Below are 8492 nucleotides of genomic sequence, written 5' to 3' on the forward strand. Positions count from 1 at the left end.
TTAATGCTTGATATATATTTTATTTTCTACATCAAAAATATTTAGAAGTTTTTATTTTTACATGGATAGTAAGTGTATGAAATGGAGTAATTTTGACCATGTCTCTTTTTATATTGTGGGCTTCTCTTATGGCTCATATGGTAAAGAATCTGCCTGCAATGCAGGAGACTCCGGTTTGACACTGGGGTAGAGAAGATCCCCTGTAGAAGGAGATAACAACCCACTCCAGTTTTCTTGCCTGGAGAATCCCATGGGCAGAGGAGACTGTTGGGCTATAGTCCATGGGGTTGCGAAGAGTCAGACACAACGGAGCAACTAACACTCACACACTTTTATATTACATATCCTGGGTTTTCTTCCTGTCAATAAAATTCTGTTTGTGTAAATCAGGATGCAGAGCCAATATCCTGGGTTCTTGGGTGCAGTTTGACTCCTGGTTCTGACAACTAGCAATTGATGACTCTGTGTTATCTCAGCTATTGGCAGAAACTCAGAATTGGGCACATTTATTTCCTGTGTTCCAGAAAATGAATTCCCAGGGATCAGAGTATTTTCACATTGTTAAGCACAGCAAGTCAATGTGAAAACCCATCTTGGGGCAGTGGGGAAGGATGAATCTATTATTGCTGAAAGGGAACATTATGCTTATTGCTGACAACTTCATAGTCCTTCTGACTCCAATTGGGTTTATGGTTTGGGCTCTCTGATTTTCCTAAGTGGATAAGTTTCTTATTGAAACAGTTTATCACAGTGATTTTAGTGCAAAAGAAAATCAATCAGGGAAAAAACCTCGAAGATCAGCCAATAATTCTTGAATATTTTGCTGCATTATCTGTTGTGTTTATTAGGAAACAGGTGTCTGAGGGTGGCTCTGTTTTTGCAGGAAAGATTTAAAGGAGCAGCATTTGTCTGTTAGCATTTAGCAGTTATCAACACTCACCAACAAAGTGATCATAAGTTTTTGAAGCAGTATTTTCGTGATTTACAACAAAAACCTTGGCAAAGAACAAGATAAAATTGTACATAAATTTGCATAAAGGAAAGAACTGAAGAGACTACATGGTAAACATTGGATATCTAACCAGCTTCCTTGGCAAAACTTTCCTTATTCCTTACTGGACTGATGTTCAAGAGTGAAGAAAATGGAAAGTTTTCACATTTGGTTTTTGGAATTTAAAATGTAATGTTTAGATACTGCAAAGAAATATAGGAAAACAATAAAATGGGAAAGACTAGAGAAAAGTAGAGATACCAAGGGAACATTTCATGCAAAGATAGGCACAATAAAGGACAGAAATGGTAGAGACCTAACAGAAGCAGAAGATATTAAGAAGTGGCAAGAATACTCAGAAGAACTGTATAAAAAAGATCTTGACCACCCAGATAATCACAATGGTGTGATCACTCACCTAGAGCCAGACATCCTGGAATGCAAAGTCAAGTGGGCCTTAGGAAGCATCACTATGAACAAAGCTAATGGAGGTGATGGAATTCTAGTTGAGCTATTTCAAATCCTAAAAGATGATGCTGTGAAAGTGCTGCACTCCATATGCCAGCAAATTTGGAAAACTCAGCAGTGGCCACAGGACTGGAAAAGGTCAGTTTTCATTCCAATCCCAAAGAAAGGCAATGCCAAAGAATGCTCAAACTTCCACACAATTGCACTCATCTCACATGCTAGTAAAGTAATGCTCATAATTCTCCAAGCCAGGCTTCAACAATACGTGAACCATGAACTTCCAGGTGTTCAAGCTGGTTGTAGAAAAGGCAGAGGAACCAGAGATCAAATTGCCAACATCCACTGGATCACTGAAAAAGCAAGAGAGCTGCTTTATTGGCTACGCCAAAGCTTTTGACTGTATGGATCACAATAAACTATGGAAAATCTTTAAAGAGATGGGAATACCAGACCACCTGACCTGCCTCCTGAGAAATCTGTATGCAGGTCAGGAAGCAACAATTAGAACTGGACATGGAACAACAGACTGGTTCTAAATCAGGAAAGGAGTACATCAAGGCTGTATATTGTCACCCTGCTTATTTAACTTATATACAGAGGACATCATGAGAAATGCTGGGCTGGATGAAGCACAAGCTGGAATCAAGATTGCTGGGAGAAATATCAATAACCTCAGATATGCAGATGACACCACCCTTATGGCAGAAAGCGAAGAGGAACTAAAAAGCCTCTTGATGAAAGTGAAAGAGGAGACTGAAAAGTTGGCTTAAAACTCAACATTCAGAAAACTAAGATCATAGCATCTGCTCCCATCACTTCATGGTAAATAGATGGGGAAACAGTGGAAACAGTGCCAGACTTTATTTTTGGGGGCTCCAAAATCACTGCAGATGGTGACTGCAGCCATGAAATTAAAAGACGCTTGCTCCTTGGAAGGAAAGCTATGACCAACCTAGACAGCATATTCAAAAGCAGAGACATTACTTTGCCAACAAAGGTCCTTCAAGTCAAAGCTATGGTTTTCCCAGTAGTCATGTTTGGATGAGAGAGTTGGACTATAAAGAAAACTGAGCGCTGAAGAACTGATGCTTTTGAACTGTGGTGTTGGAGAAGACTCTTGAGAGTCCCTTGGACTGCAAGGAGATCCAACCAGTCCATCCTAAAGGAAATCAGTCCTGAATATTCATTGGAAGGCCTGATGCTGAAGCTGAAACTCCAATACTTTGGCCACCTGATGCTAAAAACTGACTCATTTTAAAAGACCCTGAAGCTGGGAAAGATTGAAGGCAGGAGGAGAAGGGGACAACAGAGGATGAGATGGTTGGATGGCATCACCGACTCAATGGACATGGGTTTGAGTAAACTCCAGGAGTTGGCGATGGACAAGGAAGCCTAGCATGCTGCAGTCCATGGGATCACGAAGAGTCAGATATGACTGAGTGACCAAACTGACTGAGATACTTTATTCGTGGATGTACCTATAAGAAGAGACAAACGATATGTGAAATCAACAAGTGTTGTCCTGCATGTGTATTTTTAGATAACATGGTAAAATGTTCTTAACTGTGGCATGCGTACATGCTAGGTTGCTTCAGTTGTGTCTGACTCTTTGCAACCGCATGTCTGTAGTTTGCCAGGCTCCTCTGTCCATGGGATTTCCCAGGCAAGAATACTGGAGTGTGTTGCCATTATCTCCTCCAGAGGATCTTCCCAACCCAGAGATCAAACCCATACGTCTTATGTATCCTGCATTGGCAAGCAGACTCTTTACCACTAGCACCATGTGGGAAGCCCATTAATAGTGGAGAAGGGCAGTAATGAGAATAAGGATGATCCTCATCCAATCAGAAAACAGCATTGAAGTGATTTATTTTACTCCCATGTGACACTTTCTGAATATACATTAGAAGGACTGATACTGAAGCTGAAACTCCAGTACTCTGGTCACCTGATAGGAAGAACTGACTCACTGGAAAAGGCCCTAATGCTGGCAAAGATTGAGGGCAGGAGGAGAAGGGGATGACAGAGGATGAGATTATTGGATGGCATCACCGACTTGATGGACATGAGTTTGAGCAAGCTCCAGGGGGGTTGGTGATGGACAGGGAAGCCGGGCATGCTATAGTCCATGGGTTTGCAAAGAGTCAGACACGACTGAGTGATGAACTGAACTGACACTCCAGTGATGCCAGAAGTGTGTTTCTGTCTTAGGTAACATATGTATGGATGACTAGAAAGGACTCTATAAAAGATATTTTAAATTCTGAGACATTGCTTAAACGTTCCACCCAGTATTAGCTAGGGTGACCATTTGTTTCTAAATTTTGCTTCGGTGTGATCCTGAAGTTCAAAAGTTATTGCTGGAGTTTAACTATATTCTACATGAAATAAACATCTCACAATTTAAAAAATAGTAGCAAAATCCTCTTATGTCTGATTCATTTACCAAAGTAGATCATAATTTCCAGAATTTTCAATATATATTGTTATCTATCTATAACTATATATAATGATATACTGTATACAATGCTAATGTATTTTCTAAATTCTCATTTAAGCAAAGATTTTCTCTTCCTGTGCTGTCAGAATGATTCTCCTAGTTTCTGTTAACATTGTGATAGTAATGATACTTATCTTGAATGACTAAGTAATGAAAATGTCATGTAGGTACTTTTCTTACTATTCAACAATGGAATTCGCTAATCAACAGAAAACATTTTCACTTTGAAACTCTACACCCAAATCTGAACTATAAAATCTGATTTCATAGACATTTATAGCGTTGTAGAGATTTTAGTGATTAACCCAGAGGCTTCAAAGTCTGGGACCAAAACGTGTGGTTGTGTGAAGCTGGACCAGTGGCGTATTATACACTAGCATGTTCTTCACTTCCACACACATGCAATAATAGTTGCACCATTAAAGTCAAGGACTTTTAGTTCCTCCTCAACGTGTGTAGCTAATACTCTGAGTCATGTCCTTTGGGATGTTTCAAAGATACTAAAACTCCTAGCAGGTGGGAGAAGTTAACTGTATGCTGCCCACAAACCACACAGACCTCAAACCGTTGGAACCAGGTTGATGATGTCAACTCCCGATTACCTCACCACCAACCAATCAGGCTAAGATCACCGCCTGTCTGCATCATGGTGGTTCGACCTGCTTCTGACCCAGATGCCAGAGGACTACACAGGGGAAAAAGGAGGTGGCACCAGGAAGAACCCTCCCTCTTTTCAGAAAAGCAATGCATATGCCTCCCCCTCATTAAACTTTCCCTAAAATCTTGCCTCAGTCATCCCCTACGTTAAGTTGATTTATGAACTAAGTTCCCATATCTCCATTCTCTGGCCATTGCAAAAGGCTTCAATTTCAGCTTTGAACTCATTTTTGACTGCATGAACCCCAATGGAAAAAGAACCTTCCTTACTGAGGCAGGGGCCTCTGCTGGGCTAGAGCCCAAGCGGGATCCTTATGACCTAATTCGGTAACAAATGGATGTTAGCTATGAGGTTAACAACTACTGCTGTAGTCCAAACCTGTGTGATTGTGTCATGTCTTTGGCCCACGCTAGGCTTTTCCCCATGATCTGCCTTCAAGTCTCATCTGCCTACTTTATGCTTACGCAGCTGGTCATTCTGAACTTCAGTATAACTCGTTATACACTTACCTCTTTTCAATTTCATGGAACTATTTTCAGACTCAACTATCTGTCCTTTTCAGTCCAAAATTTCTGATTAAAGTTTTGCGTCACCTGTACTGAAAACCAGTTTGACCCTTTGCTTTATTAATGTATAATATTCATGTTGTCTAAAAAATCTTTGACTAAAGGACCATCTTGAAGAATTTATAAAATACTTGATTAGATTCTCTCATCTCTAGAAGTGGCTGGGGAAAGAATACGGATGGAAATAGGGAAGTGGCAAGAGAAGGAACCTGGGAGGTTGAAATTAATGATGGTGAGGAAAGAAAATATCAAAAAGGAAGCTCCCTGGGGCTTCCCTGGTGGTCCAGCGGTTAAGATGTCATGTTTCCACTGCGGGGGGCACAGGTTCGATCCCTGGTTGGGGAGCTAAGATTCTATGTCTCACACAACACGGCCAAAAAGTAGGGGGGCAGGGCGGGGTCGGGGGCGGGGGCGGGGGGAGGAAGCTTCCTAACAACGTTTTGAAAACCAGAGCTTATGATTTGGAAGCCCAGAAATGGCTTCATCCATTAACTCCACAAATATTTTTCAGGACTTTCAATATGCAAGGCAATGTGTTTGAAGACATAGGGATACATACATATATAAAATAATCCCTGCTTTCAAAGAGATTAGTGCAGGAGGTAAGATATTTAAATACATAGCTGTAATACAATGTGATGCAATGTCTGCGTGAGATAGATACAAGCTAAATGCCTTTAGAATGCCAGCGGCAGAACTGGTCACTTCTGCTCCCCTTGTGATTGTATTACTGGCTCAATGTTTTTAACGACTCATTTATTTGGGTACGCTGGGTCTTACTTGTGGCACACAGGATCTTTTAGTTGAGGCAAGCAAACTCTTAGTTGCAGCATGAGATCTGGTTCCCTGACCAGGGATTGAACCTGGGTCCCCTGCATTGGAAGTACAAGGGAAGACCCGTGAGTAAGCCAATTCCTTCTCTCTCTTTACATGCAAGCTTCTTGTCATATAATTTTGTATTTCTCTCCCATTGTTAGTGGGATGCACTTACCTATGTCTTGACCTTGGACTTGTCCATATGACTTGCTTTAGGAAAAATATGAGGCAGAAATGAAGGTATGACAGTTCCAAATTTAGGCCTAGAGTGACCTGTTTCTACTTAGGTCTCTATTGTGTCCGTAAGAACATGCCTAATACTAGTTGCAGACACAATAGACTGATTTATCAGTTTCACAATTTTCTAAGATCTAATTCCTATAATAAATCTCTATCATTCAGAACAATTTTACTTATCAAACTCTTAATACAGAAACTGGGTAGCTGGACATAAGGAGCTGCCATAAAAACCTAAACATGTGGCACTAGTTTGGGAAACACATGGCAGATGGATACTGCAAGACCTTGAGGAGGTTTTCATAAAAACCTAAAGGGCTTGGATGAGGGTGAAAAGGAGGAATTATAGGGAATAAGGGAAAATGTTATTGGAAGCTGGAAGAGACCCTAACTGTGTAGTGAAAAGTCACCCGGTCGTGTCTGACTCTTTGTGACCCCATGGACTATATACAGTCCATGGAATTCTCTAGGCCAGAATACTGGAGTGGGTAGCCTTTCCCTTCTCCGGGGGATCTTCCCAACCCAGAGATCGAACCCAGGTCTCCTGCATTGCAGGCGGATTCTTTACCAGCTGAGCCACAGGGGAAGATTGTGTAGCAGAGTTTAGCAAAACTGCTACCTGTGGTAAAATGAAAAATAAAAAAATACGTACCTAATAAACTTGATCTAGTGATTTCAGGTCAGTGCTGAGAATGTCACCTGGATTTTTCTAGCTTTGTAAGTAAAATGAGAGGAGAAACCTTACATAAGGAACAAATGTGATTTGGAGAAAACATAAAAGCTCAGAAGAGTCTTTTAAGCCAGGAAAGTGTTCTCATATACAGAAATAGCTTCCAGGCAAAGGTCAAATTCAGAGAAGGGCACCAAGACTTCCTTTCAGATCTGAGAAAGATGACAGTGCCTCAGAACGTTTCAGACACAAATGGCCTTCTACAAGTCTTAAAGGTATAACTTTGAAGACCCTGCCCAAGGCTTCCAAGAATTTTAGGGAGGTCGTTCATCAGCCTCATAGGGAGGCCAACGTAGAAGAGACTGTTTTAATAGACTTACAGGGGCATTTGTGTAATCGAGTGGACCTAAGAGCTCCACGGGTTTAAAAAATTTTATCAGCTTGGATAGGAATATAGACCTTGGAATCCCTAATTCCTAAGGGAAAGAGGCAGCTCGAGAGCACTATTCAATGGCAATCATGTGCTACCTTTGTGGGAAAGGATGACTCAGAGAGCAGGACCAAGAGCCCCAAGGGTTATGCCTAAATCCTAGTCAAAGCAACACAAGACTTGGCTGGGTTTAAGTGCCAAAGATAAGTGACTGCTGTATGCCTCTCATTCTCATTCACCCTTTAAAAAGGGAAGTCTAAAGCAGCAAGAATTTGGGACAAACAGGGAAGATTACTTCTAAGTTCATAGGTATTCAGACTGAGAGGAATGATACTCAGGGACCTTTACCTCATCCACACCTGGACCTGATTAGACGATGAGCTCCTAGACCCTGAGCTGTCACAGTGGACTTCCGGAAAAAGTATGAGTTTATTTCGTGTGTGAGAATGGTGTGAATTATTGTGGTCAAATGGGGGCTGAAGAAAGCTCAGCATCTTCCATCCCATGTTTCTTTTTTTAAAAAACGTTGACTGGGTGTGGAGTTTATGCTCCTGCCTTGAGGCAGGTTTACAAAAAATGCTTCGGGACTTCTGAGGCAAGGTCAGAAAAAAAGGCGTTTCTGAAACGCTTGCTGCAGTCACACTAGAGCACTAATGATCAAGTCAACAGCCTAATGGCCTTGAGCACAACATGCAGTGGGGAGCCCACACTCTATGCAGAGAGACACAGCAAGGTCCTGAAGCTAAGAGAAGCCTGGCCAGGCCCCAGCCCAGCTGCCTGCTGTTTCCATTCCATCCAGTACCTGACTGCAAACCTCAGAGACCCAGAGCCCATTACTCAGCTGATCCTTCCTTAAATTCTGACACAGAAAAACTGAGACAATGAATTGTTGCTGTTTTAGGCCACAAAGTTTGGGGATGATTTGGAGCAGAACTAACTGAAATACTGTTTCTGGTGGAAATGTAATACAATTAAGTATAATTTAGATGAGACCACAATTTCACTTTCCATTCACCTGAACCAGAAACAAATATTAGGTCAATAATGAAGAAAATACAGTATACCAAATTTTTATTCCCCTGGAATTCGCAAATTTTTCAAACACCGCTTTTTTCAGGGCATTGGGCTACTCACTGTATGTTGCTTTATTTGAGTC

The sequence above is a fragment of the Bos grunniens genome, chromosome 6 (assembly GCF_055505025.1).
Source record: "Bos grunniens cultivar Pamir isolate PY7600 chromosome 6, Bosgru_T2T1.0, whole genome shotgun sequence".
Lineage (NCBI taxonomy): Eukaryota > Metazoa > Chordata > Mammalia > Artiodactyla > Bovidae > Bos > Bos grunniens.